General features: G+C 34.3%; 1 long non-coding RNA gene across 1 annotated transcript; it reads right to left on the bottom strand.

Annotated features, from left to right (window-relative positions):
* Nucleotides 1-11,007: 11,007 nt before the first annotated feature.
* LOC141372528 (uncharacterized) lies at nt 11,008-15,301 on the bottom strand. The gene is made up of 3 exons (XR_012377805.1): nt 15,260-15,301; nt 13,235-13,310; nt 11,008-11,106 (listed from the first exon to the last, which is right to left on the bottom strand). It is a non-coding gene; the product is annotated as an uncharacterized lncRNA (long non-coding RNA).
* Nucleotides 15,302-20,711: the final 5,410 nt, after the last annotated feature.

Genomic DNA, 20,711 nt, shown 5'->3' with positions numbered 1-20,711 from the left:
TAGTATGTAGATAGCCTGAAAAATACAATGTTAAAAAGCAGTATCACCAAAGATGGGAAAAGATCTTCTTAGAGCAGGACTGTAGTTTTATGAATATATTTTTCTTTTTTTTAAAGAAATTTATTCATTTATTTTTAAAGATTTTATTTATTTATTTGACAGAGAGAGACACAGCAAGAGAGGGAACACAAGCAGGAGGAGTGGGAGAGGGAGAAGCAGGCTTCCTGCAGAGCGGGGAGCCCGATGCGGGGCTCGATCCCAGGACCCTGGGACCACGACCAGAGCCGAAGTCAGATGCTTAATGATTGAGCCACCCAAGCTCCCCTAAAGGACTTTATTTTTTGAGAGAATTTAAATTTACGGTGAAATTGAGAGAAAAGTGCAGAGATTTCCCATTTACTTTCTGCCCCCACACATGGATAGCCTCCTCCATCATCCACATCACTCACCAGAATGGTAGAGTGCTTTTTTTAACCAAGACTGAACCTAGATTAACACATTATAATCACCCAAAGTCCATAGTTCACCTCAGGGTTAAGTCTTGGTGATGTACCTGCTATGAGTTTGGACAAATGTATAATGACATATATCCATTATTATAACATCATAGAGAGTAATTTCACTGCCTTAAAAGTCTGTGCTCTGCCTTTTCACTACTCCCATTCTCAGACAACCATTGGTCTTTTTACTGTTTCCATAGTTTTGCCTTTCCTAGAACATCATGTAGTTGGAATTAAACAGTATGTAGCATTTTTAGACTTGCTTTGTTCACTTAGTAATATGCATTTAAAGTTTCTCCACATCTTTTCATAGTATGATAGCTCAATTCTTTTTAGTGCTGAATAAATATTTCATCGTCTGGATGTACCACAGTTATCCATTTACCTACTGAAGGACATCTAGGTTGTTTCAAATGTTGGCAATTATGCATAAAGCTCCTATAGACATCAATGTCCAGGTTTTTGTGTGTACATGTTTTCAATTCTTTGGGGGAAACACCAAGGAGTGTGAAGATTGTATCATATCGTAAAAGTATGTTTAATTTTTAAAGAAACCACCAAACTGTCTTCAGAAGTGGCTATATAATCTTGCATTCCCACCAGAAATATATGGAAGTTCCTATTGCTCCCCAACCTCAGTAGCATTTAGTATTTTTAGTGTTCTGGATTTCGGCCATCCTAATAAGCATCTGCTGGCATCTTCTTGTTTTTGCAACTTGCATTTCCCTGACGACATATGATGTGGAGTGTCTTTTCATGTGTTTATTTGCCATCTGCATATCTTCTTTGGTGAGGTGTCTATGAAGTTATTTGGTCCATCTGCTAATCAAGTTGTTTTTCTTATTGTTGAATTTTAAGAGTTCTTTGTATATTTTGGATGACAGTCCTTTATCAGATGTGCCTTTTGCAAATATTTCCTCCCAGTGTGTTGTTTCTCTTCTCATTCTCTTGATAGTGTCTTTCGTAAAGCAGAGGTTTTTAATATTGATGAAATCCAACTTGTCAATTATAATTCCTATCTTTGTTCCTTTATAGGTAAGGAGTTTTTTTTCCCTCTGGCTTCTCTCAGGATCTTTTACTTTATCTTTGATTTTTTGTAGTTTAAAAATGATATGCTTGTGTTTTCTTTGGCATTTATCTTGCTTGGTGTTTTCCGAGCTTCCTGGACTCAGTTTGATATCTGACATTAATTTAGGAAAACTCTCAGTCATTTTTGCTTCAAATATTTCTTCTATTTCTTTCTCTCTTTCTTGTCCTTCTGGTATTCCCATTTTATATACGTTACACCTTTTGTGGTTGTCCCACAGACCTTGGATATTCTGTTGAGTTTTTGCCACTCTTTGTTCTATTTGCTTTTTAGCCTTTGAGGATTCTATTCATATATTTTATCGCTCAGGGAGTGCTGGGAAGTATTTTCAAATGGTTGCTTTTTCCCTGCTACTGCTGGAAGCAGGAGAGGATTTTTCTGCAATATTTTTTGTGGAAATGTTGTTGAACTCCTGGAGGTAAATCCTACAATATTGTGTCACCCTCCCACCCATAACTGGATCCTCCTGGAGTCTTTAACTCTGAGTTATTTCCAGCAATTTATCAATTACAGTCCAGATTTTCTTACTTCAGAACTGGTTCCCTTGGCAGCTTCCTGATACTGTTCTGGTAAGACCCAATTCCTTGTGTTGGTTTCCCCAGTCTCAGGGACAGCAGCATTCTGCTCTGTGTGTTCTCCTCCCTTATGGATCCAAGACTTTTTGATTTTTCAGTCTGCTGTTAGGATGGAGTGGTGACTTCCAAGCTCCTTCTAGGAAGAACCAGAAACTCTGAATGTATTTTTCTAGGGAATTAAATTCAGAATGCCTTTGGTCTTTCTGGTAACTTGATCTATGTTGTATAGAATTTACATAAGGGGAGGAGGGTAGAGGGAGACTTACTAGCCTATTCTCCAGACAAGTTCCTCCAGAAACCATTGTCTTAAGTGAGTTTTGCAGGAACTGGATAATTTGAATCTACAGTTACTTGTTTGGGGCCTGAATTCTAGCTATTTTAGAATTAATTGAAAGAGTATTGAAAGAGTATCTACAGATACCAGCTGGCTGGAGATACACGACATAAATGTAAAAATTAAATAATCTGGATTGTAACTTTATTTTTGTAAAGGATTTATTCATAGAGAATCGCTACTGTAATAGGCAAGTTAAAAATATTTTGTAGGAAGAAAATTTGAACTTGATAAAAAGCTTTGAGAAAGAATTGATTGAAGCAACAGATTTCTCTTCCATCACAATGAAAGACTGGTACATACTTCGGTTTAGCTGTAATAAAGGTAAGAGTTACCAGTTATCTGACCTCAGTTATTTTTTAAAAAGGTTTTGAGAGGGAGTGTATTGATAATAGTTCAATGGACACACTAAGCTCTATATAGGTCAGCCCATCATGTAGAGTAGTTGGGGAGGGTAATCTGAAAATTATGATAAAAATGACAGGATATTGCAGAATACTGATATTGAGCTGCCTTTTCTGAAAATATGTGAACAATAATTTTGTTGTATTGCTTCTTGAGTTCATTATGAGTACAAGAAAGCATCCATAAACAAAAGAGAACAGTGTTTTATATGCTGGTCAAATTATCCAAATACACTTTACCTGGGAGTGGAACAAATAGTAAGGGGGGATTTCAAAAACAAACATTGAAGATGTCTTTGTCTCTTAAAATTCTGTAATTTTTTAGTGTTTCTTTCCACATCAGAACTATAGAAAATTATCATTCCTGCCTATTCTGAACTCTATATGTATTAGGGTAATATACTTTTGTCTTTTGCTTTTGTTTTAGAGTGTCTTAATGCTGCCTCGGTTCAACTGAAATCTGGTGTTTTTAACTTGAATCAGTACTTTAGTGTGTGTTCCTCTGTAAGCAGAACACAGGACCTGGGCACAGGTAGTTGATTTGGAATGTGATCCAGGGAGCAGGGATGACAACAGAGAAAGACAGGAAAAGAGTAAAAGCCCTTACAAGGACCTGATTGATTTACTGTTCTAAGCCATGGGGACTCTGTTCTCCTAGAACCTATTAGAAACTAACTCCCCCACGTTCTCTGACTAGGCTCAAATGAGGGCTGACCATACCACACTTCAAAGTCTTAGTTCCCAGGCAACAGTCCAGCTGCAGCTAAAGTCAGAGTTGAACAGAGGGGAGGGGATATGAGGCAACAAAGTTTTTTTGTTTTGTTTTGTTTTTTGAGATCAGTGCTTTTTTTCCCTCCCACTTATGAGATTGACTTTTTAAAATTTTAAAGTCTTCAAATGTATTTTTGTTAAATTTTATATTTTCTCATCATTCTAAGGTATTGATTGATATCTGTAAAGGATCTTTACTTAGGAATTCCAAAATTTTGCCACTTACAGGTAAAATATACATTTGTTTTTCTGTCCTCTTATATTTCCTTATTAACATTTGATCACTCAGTTTATTTGGTACTTTACAGATTTCTCTTGCACTCTTTTAGATGTGGCCGCTCTTTGAGAAAGACTAATCCAACGGAAAGTTTAATATCCACTGTAAAGAGTGGTATTGTGAAAAATGAATGATATTTAATAATTGAAGAAAGCAGCATTCTAAAAAATGGAAGTTAATTTTTTAACAAAGTTTTAAAAATTACAACTACTTTTCAATGGCTTTGGAAATATACAGCAGGCATGCTTAATTCCTACTTCCTCCTAAACTCTGGTATCTATGCCTACAGAATAGGAAATCTCTGGCTTTGATTTTCTTTCTTGGCTTTTCTTCTCTAGTGTGGCTTTCTGTTCCAAATCACTGGAGTTGATTTAGACATAGAGAAGGTAGTAAAATAATAGCATGTTTTCTACTCAAGTTTTGTTGTTTATATTACAATTTTATGTTACAATAAAACATTTTGTCAGAATTCTGCTATGTCATGGTACAGAACTTTCTGGCTTCAGTTAAGTTTTCCACCAGTCTAAAGAGTCCTACCCTGATTAATTGTGTAAGACACTAACTTTGTTAGGTTCTGTTTAATACCAAGTATTCAGATTGTTCAGTTTTTTACTTCCATATCCAGAAATGGAAAGATTAGACATCTCTTTACCAGTCTGGCCTTTTCGTCCATTAGGGAGTGGGGCGGGAGGTAGAAAATGCCATGAGAACAGGGACTCTGTAATTCTTATATTTTGTTATAATCCATCATGTAGCATAATGTCTCATACACAGAATTCAGAATTCAATAACAAAATTGCAAAAGAAGATGGTATTTGTGTGCATGTGTGTGCATGTATGTTTATATGTAGGTATTTATAAACCTAAAATGTATGTCAGAAAATGCAATATGTAGAACTTGTTTAGATTCTTATCCAAGCCAATGTTAAAATTTTTAAAAAATCAGTATTTTAATACCAACTAGATATTTGATATTAAGCCATTATTTTTAAAGATTTTTTTAAAGCTTCTTTTTTTAAAAAGATTTTATTTATTTATTTGACAGAGAGAGACACAACGAGAGAGGGAACACAAGCAGGGGGAGTGGGAGAGGGAGAAGCAGGCTTTCTGTTGAGCAGGGAGCCCAATGCAGGGCTCGATTCTATGACCCTGGGATCATGACCTGAGCCGAGGGCAGACCCTTAACGACTAAGCCACCCAGGAGCCCCTATTTTTAAATATTTTTAAAGTTAAAATAATATTGTGGTTATGTTAAAATAAGTCCTTGTATTTTAGAGATGCAAATTGAAATATTCATAAATATAATTATATTACATCTGAGATTTGTTTCAAAATAATCAATTTAGAAATTAAGGATATAAATGACACAAGAATGGTCTTGAGCTGATTGTCATAGCCACATGATGACTACATGAGAGTTAATTAGAATATTCTCTCTTTTATATACTTGAAACTTTCCATGACAAGAGTTTTTAAAAATGTATGCACAAATATGACCAGTAGTGTATTAAAAAACAACAGAACTGTGCAATGTCCTCATCTTATACAAATAAAATGGGTTTAAATAACAGATAGGGACTTAAATAATCAAGTTCTTCACTACTTCTCTGGTCTAACACTTCTTAACTTTCTTAATCCTTCCATTCCACCATATTCTATCTCAAGGTCTTCGGTCTTCCAGCAGACTCCTGCATTCAAACACTTGCACCAAACAGCACTCATATCAGCAATGTGTTTCTTTAGACATCTACATGGCTTACAACTTTTAAAGAGCTAAACAAATCTTTTTTCCATGAAGTGTCCCTATGTACTCTATTTCAAACAGCAATTCTTCTAACATATTGCTGACTTTCATCTCTCATCTTAAGCTTTTTCCATTTTATGTAACACTGTTATATATATTAATGTATACAATTTTATGTACAATATATTTTTATATACATATATATAGTTGTATCTGTGTATTGACTATCTTCCCCTGACATAGTGTAAACTCAATGGTACTTTTATTCTTTTTTTTTTTTGGTATTTTTATTCTATTTTATTCATTGCTGGCTCCCTGGTGCCTTTAAGGATTTCAACAAATACTTGTTGAGGGAATAAACTAATCAAGTTGTCACTAAACACCAAGTTTGTGTACCCGTATATTTACTTTTTTGTCAATTTGTGTATTTACTTTTTTTGCTATATTCTTTTTTAAGATCTTCTGTCTACGGTTCTAAAATACTGTCAAAAATATTTTATTTTTTGCTCTTTTCATTTAAAGTTATATAGGATGTCAGTCTATATAGGATACCAATTTTTATATGTTAAAATTATATTTTTCTGTGGTTATTACTTTACATTTGGTCTCTATTTTTTTGTATTTGTGAATAAAAATATGTGAGTTCTTATACTAAATGTTATCCTACCTGAAAATGGGAGTAAGATAAATTCCTTTATGGGAAGTCCCTCTCTATAATATGCTCTTTCTCTGTAGGCTATTGCACAAATTAAGTTTGGGGCGCTGAAACTTTAAGGAGCAGACAAAGACTATCTGGGAATGTAAGGAATGAAGGCTTAATACATATTAGAAAGTACAAGTCTCTTTGGAAAGAAGTTCAATGTAGAAATTGAGTTCTCAGTTGCCTTGGTCACGTCTGCTATTTTATTATTTTCTCTCCATGAATTTGAAATCAAATGGCACCTGTTCGATGTGGCTTGAGTCAATTTTTACAAGAGAGTGGGGTTTGATTTCTTAGCTATTCGTTATTAATGAATGTATATGCTGAAGTTTCATTCAAGGCAGTACTTGTTGGAGAATAATAAGCATTTTCTTAAAAGACTTATTTATTTATTTTAGAGAGAGAGCACAAGTGAGCTGGGGGAGGGACAGAGGGAGAGAGAGAATCCTGAAGCAGACTCAGTGCTGAACTCGGAGCTGGATGTGGGGCTTGATCCCAGGCCCCTGAGAGCATGACCTGAGCTGAAACCAAAAGCTGCCATTTAATTGACTGAGCCACCCAGGTGCCCCAGAGAATAATACCCATTTTGAGTTTCCCTTTGGAGCTCTTGTTTTCATCTTTCACATATATACAGAGTAGATTCACTTAGCAAAATAATAATAATTGTTATTTTTTTAGTAGATGGTAACGTGCATAAAGTTAACTAATCTCTCTTCTGTTTAAAGAACAAAGAGTATATGGAGTAAGTTTATTTTCCATCTATCCATATTATCTGCAATATAAGTTATCTTCAAATTTTTATTTATCTGTGATGTTGGATTCAAATATCAACATTTAAAATTAGGAAGGATGACCCAAGAGGACTGAAAATTCAGATTTCTATATTGAAATGTCTGTAATCACAGACATAATTTCTTGTAGAAATGTTGAATTTTACAATACAGTGAAAAACTGGCAAAAATGATTGATACCAATATCAATAACATCTTACCAGACCCGATGTGCATTTCTTTGGACAAAAATGATTTGCATTGCTCTTATTTTTCTATATGTTAACTTTTACCTCAATGGAGTTGCAAACTACCCTAATCAAAGATGAACAAAAAGTGGGAATAACCTAGATGGATGAGCTACCAAGACATCCACAAAACTGCAGTATCTGACAATTTTTCTTTACTTTCTTTACCCATCTGGCTCACTTCAGATACATTACATAGAAAGGATAAAGATGTAGAAGGAAGTGTGGAGTTTTTACTTGACTGATACTGTTTTCAGTTAATGGCACATTCTCTAACCCAGAAAGACATTTAAATACTCTCTTGAAGGCACCTGGGTGGCTCAGTTGGCTAAGTGGCTGCCTTTGGCTCTGGTTGTGATCCCAGGGGCCTGGGATTGACCCCCACATAGGGCTCCTTGCTCAGCAGGGAGCTTGTTTCTCCCTCTGCCTGCCACTCTCCCTGCTTGTGTTTGCTCTCTCCCCCCTCCCGCTTTCTGTGTCAAATAAATAAATCAAATCTTAAAAAAAGATTTTTTTTGAGAGCACCTTTGCGAATTCTCTGGAGGTTCTAATTTCTGAGACGTGTCAGAGCAATTTCTTTAATGGGGTGATATATTATTCTCTGGATCATAACTTTCTCTTTGGTCTATCTCCAGATACCAAGAAATAACCCCAACTTCTTTTGTTGAGATTTTACCACCATGTCTCTTGAACAGGTTCTAAGGCAACTCTTACCATCTCTCTCATAGGGCCCACATCTGATTCATGGGAAATACATCTCAGTCTTTTGCTTTAATAAACTTTGGGGATGCAGCCCTCCCTGTGACACTGCCTTAATTTAAGTGTTTGTAAAAGTAGCTTGCAATCTATTTCTCACCCTTTATGTTACTCATATGGGGTTCAGACATATATGTGTCCATACTGTAGGAGTCATAAGCTGATATGAGCTAATATTCCTGTTTAAGTCCTACTCCTAGAAAAGCTGTTCTGTGGTGTGTTTGGGAGATGTATGAGGTGGAATGGGAGGGAGGGAAACTCAGAACACCAACAATTCCCCCCCCAAAAAAAGTCTATCATTCTTCACTTTCCCCTTCCTTGGCCTTTACAATCTTAATTAGCAGCAGATGGGTGGTTAGGGTTACAAATCTGGTCTTCTCTCTGCATATTAATGTGACATAAACACATATTCTATGGTTTTAATGCATTATGGAAACTGAGACTGGAGGAGTTCAACTTTCACATCTTAGTTATGGGGAAAATGTAATATAACTTTAATCTCCATGTTTTTATATGTGCCCTATGAGCAAATAACAGACATCTGTACTTAGGAGAGACTTCATTCAAAAGGATTACTGCAATAAGTGGAGGGGGCTTTTGCAATAGGGAGACTGTTCTGACAGTTAGATCTACAAACTTCACAAAGGTCAGGCAGAAAGAAATTTTCTTTTACTGGCAGGAGTAAATAAGACTAGAAAGAAACCAGTAGGTGTGTGTGCCAACTGGGTAGAGTGATCTGACATTTAAGCAGGAAATGTTCTCTGGTGGGGAGGGCCTGTTAAGGAAAGGTAACTCCATATTAGATGTTGATGCTGGTTTTGGCTGAGAGTGAGCCAAAGTTCAGGGGCCTGTGGGAAAGAGATTAACTTAAATTTAGCAAGTTATATGTGTAAGTATTTTGTCCAGATTGGTCAATGGTTATAGAGAAGGGGAATCTGAAAGGTCTGTATCTGGCCTTTTCATAGGTAAACAAAAGGGGTATCCATGAATCCTACATAGTTTGAATGGGAAAGGGTCATTCTTAGTAGTTAAGCTGTCTGGGGAACACAAAAGGGTGAGGAGATTTCTTCACCATCACTATTTCCCACATGGCACATGGTTCAGGAATAGTTTGACATTATCACTTAACATCTTTTACATATTCTGACCAACTTTTTTCTATTAACAAAGCATCCCTAGAGCAACTTCTCCAGTTGCATCCTCCAAGAGGGAAACTGATTTTTTTTTTTTTGAGAGAAAAAAAAAAAAAAAAGGCAGGATGCATTTTTTTTTTTTTTTTTTTTTTTGCGAACGATACTAGAAGAAAAATTGTCTTTGACAGTCTGTTTCTGAAGAGGTACAAAGCTTCAGGCCCTTAAAATGAGGCCATGTAGATGGAAACTTCATCACATCTTTGCTAAGAGTCCCCATGTGAATAATTCTAGGCAATTCTAAACCTTGCAAAGAATATATTTTCTTTAAGGGAAACTGGAATGCTCCTATATAAGAGGAAGCAAGTCTATCCTATTAGTCTGAGCATGGGACTGGAAGATAGAACTCCAGTTTCTATTTATATCTTCAATGGAGATTTGCTATGGTCTCATGGGGCCTACCCTGCCTCAGTCTCCATGTTTCCATCAGTTATTTGCAAAAACATTTCACAAGTTCCTTTAATAGAGTCATAGACAAAACAGTACGCGTGTAGGACTTTACTTGTATTTACACACAAGTAAACATCGATCAATGAAAGAAGTGGAAAAAGGCTAATATATGTTTATTAAAACTTGTATGATTGATGAAATAAAACAAGTTTTATCAGGCTTTGTTCTAAGCTCTTTATATAATTCCTTCATTTAAAACTTGTTTTTTTTTAAGATTTTATTTATTTATTTGAGAGAGAGAATGAGAGAGAGAGCACGAGAGGGAAGAGGGTCAGAGAGAGAAGCAGACTCCCTGTTGAGCAGGGAGCCCATTGTGGAACTCGATCCCGGGACTCCAGGATCATGACCTAAGCTGAAGGCAGTCGCTTAAGCAACTGAGCCACCCAGGCGCCCTTCTTTTAAAACTTGTAACAACACTTTGAAGTTGATGCCATTATTACCTTGACTTTGCACATTGACGTAACTGAAGGAACGAGTGGCTGTGTGGCCCAAATTTAATACTGGAAAATTGAGGTTTTGGATCCTGGTGGCTTGACTTCATTACCTTATTGTTGATAGGTAACAAAAAGCCTAATGCAATTAGAGTCTCAATCAACTGGCTATATCAACAATTGGTCCCTCCAGTAGGAAATCTTTAGTAAGTTAAAGTTTTACTTGTATCAATCTCTGGACCAAAAAAAAAGTAAGATGCAGATTTCTTAGATTTGAAGGATAGCACTTGCATGTTGAGCATTAATAACTGAGTACATCTCTGGAAAATTTGCAAAAACAAACAAACAAAAACAACAACAAAAACAACAAAAACAAAAACAAAACAAAACAACCCTGAATAGATGCTCATCTTTTTAATATTTATAGTAATTTATGGTGAGCAGCATTATTTTACAAGCTGTTCTTTGGAGGGTTAATGAGGATAGTTTTGGCCTAAAATTCAGTCTCAAGATAATTCCAAGGTAAATAGGAACATTACATGTTAATAGATTCATTTATAACCACATTCTAAAGCCTGATAGACCATACAGTCCCTCATCTTGCCTATTTGTTCACCCCTCTCCAAGCACGGAACCTGCAGCATCTATGAGTTTAAGAAATTCTATTGAAGTTTATCAATGAAGTATCAGTTAAGTATTGGGTTATTTCTGCACATGACAGGTACATAATTAGGTAGTTCTATTTCTTGAAAAAATAAAACAATTGACTTCCCTTTTCTGGAGATTTCAAACAAGATTTGAAAACTTGAACTTGTCCAGATAATCGCTTGCTTCCCATCTTGCAAATATAAGTCAAAATGAATCAAAGCCTGAAAAATAGAAAACGTGTCCCTGGAATTTATATCACCATTTTAGTCTATATAGCAGATCATTCTTGAGTTCTTCAAGCTATTTGATGATTAAGAAATAAAACTTTCTAAAAATTACAGTCACATTTACCTCACAGCAGGCAACAGCCTTTAAATTCCATAAGAGCTGAGTATCCCAGAGCAAAATTTGGCCCTAAAAGTGATGTAAGAGAGCATAGAAAGTGAAAATGAATTTCCTATGCTAGGCCATATGCTCAGCTTTCCAGAATTTGTTTTCTGGTAGCTCAGAGCCACCATGGTTGTTAGAGAAGTTTAGAACTCCCTGGTCTCAAAGAGGGAAGAACATGCAAAGCTGTACCAGATGAACTGTTAATACATTTGACTTTTATATGTCCTTTGTGCTGGCCAGTTGAGCCAAGGTATCTTCTGAATGTAGAGTATTTAGTAGGTTTATTGGCAAACAGGAAGAAAATCTTCAGTTCTATAGTTAAATCTTAATTATCTAATGAATGGGGGAGGGGAGGAGGTAATCAGAATGCAGCAATGGGAAATATTTGTTCATAATGTAACACCAGAGTTAGGAAAAGATGTATTCATGCAGCTAAAGTTCTGCTATAATCATTTCGAGATTAGCTAATTTACTGAAAGCTTCACCAAACTCTCCTTTAGAAATTAAAAAGAAAAACAGGAATTTTTGATACTTAACACATTTCACATTTAATGTCAGATAGTGTTGAGGTTCATGGTTCATTTTTCCCACTGGCAGTCGCCTAAACATTTGCCAAGAGATACTTTGTGGTATCTATGAGAGTTAATACACACATATAAATTATTTTTACTTCATTTAGAGTTTTCCTGTTCTTCACTTGATAATCAAGATATACCAGAAGCGGTTTAAGCTAAAATTAATTTGATAAATTAGACAATTGTCCTCTGGATCAGCAGTTCTTAGTAAGCACACTGAACACTCCAACTGCTAACTGTTCCCAAATGTATTTCACATTTTAGAGTCCTCTGCATTTATATTTATTTCTGTACGTTAAATTTCTATTCTTGTTTTATGGTACAGAGCAGATGACCATCCTCCATGCCTCTCTACTCATTCTGTTTACTTATTTTCTGGGTCCTGAGAGAATTGTGTTCTTTTATTTCTCTAACCACATACTGTTTTTTAAGTTTTTGTTTTCATGCCAAAAAAACTTTGAACATGATTTTATAGAACACACAATGCAGCCTTCCTATCATAATAGAAGCAAGATTTAAATTAGAAGCCATCTGCCAATATTGCCACATTTTCTTAGCAGTCTCTTTTGCCTTAAACTCCAAGAAAAATTCTAGGAATTCATTATCGTTTCTGACACACGTATGAATTACATAGAAGCTATCCTTTTCAGGGGCTCTAAGTTCTTTCCCTGGCCCTTTAAGCCTAAAGATGCTAAAGGCTTCTCAATGTTGATAGTGTATCAGTACCCTCTGTACAAAGTGTCTTTATTAATTCTCTTGAACAACTTTTGTTGGATTCTCTTTTCAGCCAGGATCTTGACTGACTCAGAGAGGAAGACACCAGTCTTTCTGTGTGTTTATTTTTAGTATGAGAAGGCCTAGTTTGGAGCTTTGTAAGTCACAGAACTTTAGTATATTTTGCACATCAAAGATCATTCTAGCCCATTTGGTCCTCACACTCCTTTTCTTCAAATTTCTTAAATTATTTGACTTCCTGTTTTCAAAAGGATTTATTTTTATACTCACTTTCTTCATTTCTATGAATTTCTAGGTGAATTTTAAAGAAGTTCTCTTCCTGATTACCACACCATCAAATTTGGGTTTGAGTTGATAGGGAATGGTTGTGAATTGGAGGGACTGGTGCAGCTGTGTCCTAATTTTCTCTTCCCCACGTTGCCTTTAGTGGACCATTGTCCCCTTCCCACAAAACAACTATGAGGATGAAGGACAACTGCAGGATCAGTTCAACATTATCCCTTGATGGAGACTGAACTCTTGTGAGGGAGAAATGTGTACATTCCAACAGCTTTCCATGCTTCTGAGGAGTCCACTGGCCTCTGCTGCAGAGCCCAGACCAAGGGTGTTCTATGTGGGGGTTTCTGGGAAAAGGTAGATTCTGTAGTACCTGTGACAAGTCATACAACAGCATAAATTTCTTGCAACACTTCGCATCTGCTTCTTTGCTCTCAGAGGGAGGAATCCTAGGAAAGTAGACATAAACACAAATATTACATTGGGGGCAGCAGCATAGGTTTCCCCTGTTGTGATAGAGTTTAGCTTTCTCACAGTATTCCGCAGGATGTTCCTGCGACATAGCATGTTTCAGCTCCAAAATTCCAACACTGGAGACTAGTGACATGGAAGTTTCTTACAAGATGGTAAGGTGAATGTGTCTTTCTCTCCAGCAGTTAGTGTCGATGCAAAGAAATTTAATTGTTAGAAATTGTTTGATAATAGTTACTTATACAGTTGTATGACCACTTATTAGGATGAGGATACTAATATTTCTAATATTAGCAAGTATTGCTCGAATCAGAGAATTAAGCATGTGTGCATAATTGCTGGTGTTTGAAGTGTTCTAAACTAAGCAAGTTATATAATGTTGTCAAATTTCTTATTTCCAAATAGTTTCTGGTCATATATTAATATGACCTATAGGAGATTTAATATGGTGATGCTGCAGGAAAGTTATTAATTAGGTACTATGATTGCCATAAATGCATTATACTATACTTTTAGATTGTATGAATTATTTGTACAATAATTATGAAGAAAATCTTTTACAGTCATCAATGCTATACATTTAAACGGAGTTTAAATTTCTAATTTAAAAATGCAATTGTACATTTCTAATAAAACCATGTGGGCTTAAGTATATTACCACTAAATTGTGATATAATTGAAGCTCAAAAGAAAATAATGAACTATAAATCATCTAATCAGGTATTCCTGAGAATAGTTATATTATCCTTAAGATAAATTTTCAAACAGTAATTTTCTAATTGTAGGCATCTGTAATTAGCTAAATTTTCTTCTTTCACTCTCTATAAAGGTGTTTTGTTTCCCAGTTCAGCTTTCAGTATACTCTATTTGTTTTTCTAACAGAATAAGAAATACTCTGCCTAATGTAAACTGATGATTTTATAACTGCAGAACTCCATGGAATGAGAAAGAAAAAACTTAACTTACCCTCTTTATATACTTTATAAAATAAAGTCACAGAACATAAGAATATAGTCATTGGCATTCTAGAAACAATCTTAAAAATAAATCTTAAGTTCAGAATCAGGACAAATCAAATTGGCACAGGTAAAACAAAAATATTATTTAGATAGTGCAGAGTAATTATTTAAAGCAATATCAAATCAGTGGAGAATTCTAGTTTCTCTATTTTTGAATGCAGGTTAGCACAAAACTTTCCAGGAAAAAATAATGGAATAGTTAATCAACCCAAACAAGACTGCTTGCTTAAATTTCAGAACAAGAGAAAAAAAGTTCTATTTTTGCACTTCCATACTTAATTCTCTCCTCACTCTAGATAAAATGGAAGTGCTAACCTCATTCTTACATATTTTGAAACTACTTGATGCAATAAACATTAGACAGTGTTAGAAAAGTCTTTTTAGGAAAGTTTTCTTTTTAAAAAATTTTTTTATTATATTCAGTTAGCCAACATATAGTACGTCATTAGTTTTTGATGCAGGGAAAGTTTTCTTTTGCACACAAGAACATCAAGGCACATTTCATGGGCAATAGTTCTTCATGATGTAATTCCTTTGAAAAGTAAGAGCTGAAGCCCTATAACAACTTTTAATATTTTTTTAGTATTTTTATTTTTTTATTTAGATGCAATTGACATATAACATGTTAGTTTCAGGTATGCAGCATAATGATTCTATATATGTATATATTGGGAAATGATTACTAAAATAAGTCCAGTTAACCTCTTTCACCCCACAGTTACAATTTTATTATTTATTTTTTTGTGACTAGAACATTTAAGATCAATTTTCTTAGCAACTTTCAACTATACAATATAGTATTATTAACTACAGGCAACATCCTATACTTTAGGTCACCAGAACTTATTTATAACTGGAATTTTGTACCTTTTGGCCACCTCGACCCATTTCACCAATCTTCCACTCACCTTTGGCAACCATCAATCTGTCCCTTGTATCCATGAGTTTGTTGTTTTGTTGTTTTGTTTTATTTTGTTTTTAGATTCCACATAAAAGTGAGATGTGGTGTTTCTATTTGTCTGATTTCACTTAGTATAATGCCCTCAAGGACCATCCATTTGTTGCTAAATGTCAGGATTCCTGTTTTTAATGGCTGAATAACATTACTCTGTGTGTATATCACATTTTCCTTATCCATTCATCCAACAACAGACACTTAGGTTGTTTTCATACCTTGGCTACTGTAAATAATGCTGCAATGAACCTAGGGATGCAGATAGCAGATATCTTTTTGAATTAGTGTTTCATTTTCTGTGGATAAACACCTAGACGTGGACTTCCTGGATTATATTGTAATTCTACTTTTATTTAGAACCTCCATGTTATTTTCCATAGTGACTGCCCCAATTTCTATTCCCACCAACAGAACACAGTTTCCCTGTTCTCCACATGCTGTCCAACACTTACTATTTCTTTTTGATAATAGCCGTTCTAACAGGGGTTAAGTCATATCTCATTGTGATTTTGATTTGTATTTGCCTGATGATTAGTGATGTTGAGCACCGCTTCATGTACTTCTTGACCATCTACATATTTTCTTTGGTAAAATGTCTATTTAGATTCTCTGTTCATGTTTTAAATTATATTTTTTAGTTTTTTGTTGTTGAGTTATACAGATTCTTTATATATTTCGGGTATTAACCCCATATTAGATATATGATTTACAAATATTTTCTACCAATCCATTGGTTATCTTTTCATTTTATTGATGGTTTCCTTTGCTGTGCAGAAGATTTTTATTTTTAATGTAGTTACACATGTTAATCTTTGCTTTTCTTGCCTTTATTTTTGGTGTTAAATCCAAAAATTCATCCCCAAGATGTGTGTTGAGGAGCTTATTTCTTGTGTTTTCTTTTAGTAGTCTTACTCTTTCAGGTCTTCCATTCAAGTCTTTAATCCATTCTGAGTTGATTTTTATATATGGTGTAAGATAGTGGTCCAGTTTCCCCAATGCTATTTATTAAAAAGACTGTTCTTTTTCCATTGTATATTCTTGGCTCTTTTATTGTAAATTAATTGATCATATGTGTGGGTTTATTTCTGTGTTCTTTATTTTGTTCCATTGATCTACGGGTTTATATTTATGCCAGTATCATACTGCTTTGATTATTATAACTTTGTAGTACAGTTTGAAATCTAGGATTGTGATACCTACAGCTTTGTTCTTCTTTCTCAAGATTGCTTTGGCTATTCAGGGTCCTTTTGTGGTTCCATACACATGTTAGGATGTTTTTTTCTATTTCTGTGTTAACTGTCATTAAAATTATAGAGATTGTATTTAATTTTTGATTGTTTTAGGTGCTTTGGACACTTTAACAAAATTAATTATTCTGATCCCCGATCAAAGAGTATCTTTTTACAAATTTGTGCCTTCAACTACTTTCATCAATTTCTTATAATATTTACTGTAGGAGTTTTTTTCACCTCCGTGGTTAAATATATTCCCAGATACCCTTTTTTGATGCAATTATAAATGGAGTTATTAAATTCTCTTCCTGATAGTTTATCTTTAATATATAGAAACACAACAAATTTTTGCATGTTGATTTTGTATCCTACTACTTTACTGAATTTGTTGAATAGTTCTAATAGCTTTTTGGTGGGGTGTTTAGGGTTTTCTCTATTTAATATCATGTCCTCTGCAAATAGAGATATTGTACTTCTTTCTTATTTGGATGCCTTTTACTTTTCTTTTCCCTTGCCTAATATGCTCTGGCTAAAAATTCCAATACTATGTTGAATAAAAGTGGTAAGAGAGGACATCCTTGTCTTTTCCCTGATCTTACAGAAATAGCTTTCATCTGAAAGAAAGCTGAATTCCTCGCTGATTATGAGGTTAGCCCTCAGCCTTTTTTCTTTTAAGATTTTATTTATTTATTTGAGAGAGGGAGAGTATGAGCATGGGGGAGGGACAGAGGGAGAGGGAGAAGCAAACGTCCTGCTGGGCAAGGAGCCCAATGCAGGCCTCATCCCAGGACTCTGGGATCATGACTTGAGCAGAAGGCAAGATGCTTAAGCAACTGAGCCACCCAGGTGCCAGCCCTCAGCTTTATTGTGGTCTTTATTATATTGAGATACGTTCTCTTTATACCCATTTTGTTGAGTGTTTTTATTATGAGTGTTTTTATTATTATGAGTGTTTTATTCAGATTTGAATTTTGTCAAATGCTTTTTCTGTATTTACCGAGATGATTATATAATTTTTATTTTTTTTATTTTTTTATTTTTTTTAAAGATTTTATTTATTTATTTGACAGAGAGAGACAGTGAGAGCAGGAACACAAGCAGGGGGCGTGGGGGAGGGAGAAGCAGACTTCCCACTGAGCAGGGAGCCCGATGTGGGACTCGATCCCAGGACCCCGGGATCATGACCTGAGCTGAAGGCAGACGCTTAATGACTGAGCCACCCAGGCGCCCGATTATATAATTTTTATATTTCATTTTGTTAATGTGGTATATTATATTGGTTTTGAGGATATTGATCCATTCTTGTATCTCTGAAATAAATCTCACTTGATGGTGTCTGATATCATTGAATTTAGATTAATATGTGGTTGAAGATCTTTGTGTTCATCAAAGATATCAGCCTTTAATTTCCTTGTAGTATCTTGATTTGGTTTTGCTATCAGAGTAATGCTGGCCTCATAAAATTAGTTTGGAAGTATTTCTTTCTATTCCAATTTTTGGAAAAGTTTTAGAAAGTTTGATACTCTTTAAATATTTGGTAGATTTCACCAGTGAAACCATCTGGGCCTGGACTTTTGTTTGTTGGAAAATTTTTGATTACTGATTTTATTTTCTTTCTACTAATTATTTCTGTTTTTCATGGTTCAGTACTGATAGGTTGCATGTTTCTAGAAATTTATCCATTTCTTTTAGGTTGTCCAATTTGAGGGTACATATTTTTATTGTATTCTCTTATGATCCTTTTTATTTCTTTAGTATCGGTTGTAAGGTTTCTTCTTCTATTTTTGATTTTGATTCCTCTCTCTTTTTTATCCCTTGGGGAGTCTAGCTAAAGATTTGTCTATTTTGTTTATCTTACCATAAACCAACCCTTAATGTTATTATTCTGTTGTCTTTTTAGTTTCTCTTTATTTCCATTCTGATCTTTACTTCTTTGGTTTTGATCTATTTTTTTCTAGTTCCTCGAGGTGTGAAGTTAAATTATTTGATATCTTTCCTGTTTCTTAATTTGGTCATTTATGGCTATGAAGTTCTCTCTTCGAACAACTTTTGTTGCTTCCCGTAAATTCTGATATGTTATATTTCCATTTTAATTTGTTGCATAATATTATTTGATTTATCCTTTGTTCTTTGACTCATTGGTTGTTCAGTAACATGCTGTTTAATCTCATATTTGTATATTTTCCAGTGTTTTTGTAATTGATTTTTAGTTTCACACCATTGTGGTTGAAAGAAGTGCTTGATATGATTTGGTCTTCTTAAATTAAGACTTATTTTGTGGCCTAACATGATCTGTCCTAGACAATGTTTTATGTTCACTTGAGAAGAATGTGTATTTAGATGCTTTTTGATGGAATGTTTTGCATGTATCTGTTAAATCCATCTGATTTAACATGTTGTTGGAGGTTGATGTTTCCTTATTGATTTTCTGTCTGAGTAATCTATCCCTTGATAAAATGAAGTGTTAAATTTTCCTACTATTACTATTTGCTGTCTATTTCTCCCTTTAGGTCAGTTAATATTTGCTTTATATATTTATGTGTTTCCACGTTGGTTGTATAAATATTTACAAATGTTATATCCTCTTGGATTGAGACTTTTAATATAAAAACTTTCTCTTTTATTAATGTCTTTGTCTAAAAGTCTATTTTGTTTGATAAAAGTATGACAACTCCAGCTTTCTTTTGGTTTCCATTTGCATGGAATATCTTTTTTCCATCCCTTCAGTTTTACTCTGTGTGTGTTCTTACACCTGAGGTAAGTCTTTTGTAGGCAACGTATATATGTGTTTTATTTTTTATACATTCAGCCACTCTGTCTCTTGATTATAGAATTTAGAGTAATATTGATTTGAATAATATTGATAGTTATGGACTTATTTTTAGCCTAATTGTTGTTTGTTAATTATTTCTACAATTCCTTTGTTCCTTCTCTTCCTTTCTTCCTTTGTAAATTGATGATCTTCTGTGGTCTGTAGATTCCTTAGTCTTTATCTTTTGTGAATATAATATAGGTTTTTGATTTGTGGTTACCATGAGGCTTACCTAAAACAACATAGTCATAACAGTCAGTTTTAAGTTGATAACTTAATTTCAAATGCATTCTAGACTTCTACTTTTTATTATTCCCTTCAATGTTTATTTTTGATGTCACAATATTCATTTTTTATCTTATATATCCATTAAGAAATTATTGTAGTTATGATTTTACTAATTTTGTCTTTTAACCATCATACTAGTTTTGCAAGTGATTAACTCATCATCTTTACAACTTTAGATTATTCTAAACCTTACTGTAGATTTACCTTTAGCAGTGACATTTATATTCTCATATGTATTTCTCTTACTAGTTAGAACAATTTTATTTCAGGTAAAAGTGTTCCCTTTAACATTTATTTAAGGCTGGTCTAGTGGTAAACTCCTTAGGTTTTGCATGCCTAATTAATCTTCTGAAGGACAACTTTGTGGATAGAGTATTCTTGGTTGGTAGTTTCTTTTTTCTTTTTCTTTTTTTTTAAATAAGCATGTTAAATAGATCATGCCACTTTCTTCTGGCCTTTCTACCGAAAAATGTAATAGTCTTGTGCAATTTCCCTTGTATGTAACAAGCTGTTTTCTCTTACTGTTTTTAAGATTATATCTTTATTTTTTAACTTTTAATAATTTAATCACAATATGTTTTGGTGTGGGTGTCTTTGTATTCATCTTAAAGGAAATATCTGGGCTTTCTAGATCATGATGAATATCCCTTCTCAGGTTAGGGGATTTCAGAGCCATTATTTCTTCCTTTATTTTCTCTGTGTCTCTTTCTGGGAAGTATATAATGTAAATGCCAGTCTGCTTGATGTTGTACCATATGTCCCTTAAACTATTTTCACTCTTTTTCACTCTTTTTCTTTTTTCTTAGGTCATTGGATGAGTTTCACTACCCTATCTTCAAATTCACTAATTCTTCTCATCTAGTCTGCTATTGAACCCTCTACTGTATTTTTCAATTTGATTGTTGTATTCTCCAGCTCTATGACTTCTATTTGGAATCTTCTTATATTTTCTATATTTTTGTTGAAATTCTCACTTCATTCATGCATTGTTCTCCTGAGCTCAGTGAACATCTTTATGGCTGTTATTTTTGTACTTTTTATCAGGTAATTTACTTATCTATTTCATTAAGGTC

Source organism: Callorhinus ursinus, unplaced genomic scaffold (assembly GCF_003265705.2).
Source record: "Callorhinus ursinus isolate GAN/ISIS: 27379988/994484 unplaced genomic scaffold, GSC_fseal_2.0 scaffold4, whole genome shotgun sequence".
Lineage (NCBI taxonomy): Eukaryota > Metazoa > Chordata > Mammalia > Carnivora > Otariidae > Callorhinus > Callorhinus ursinus.
This window is presented reverse-complemented; position numbering and strand designations above follow the sequence as displayed.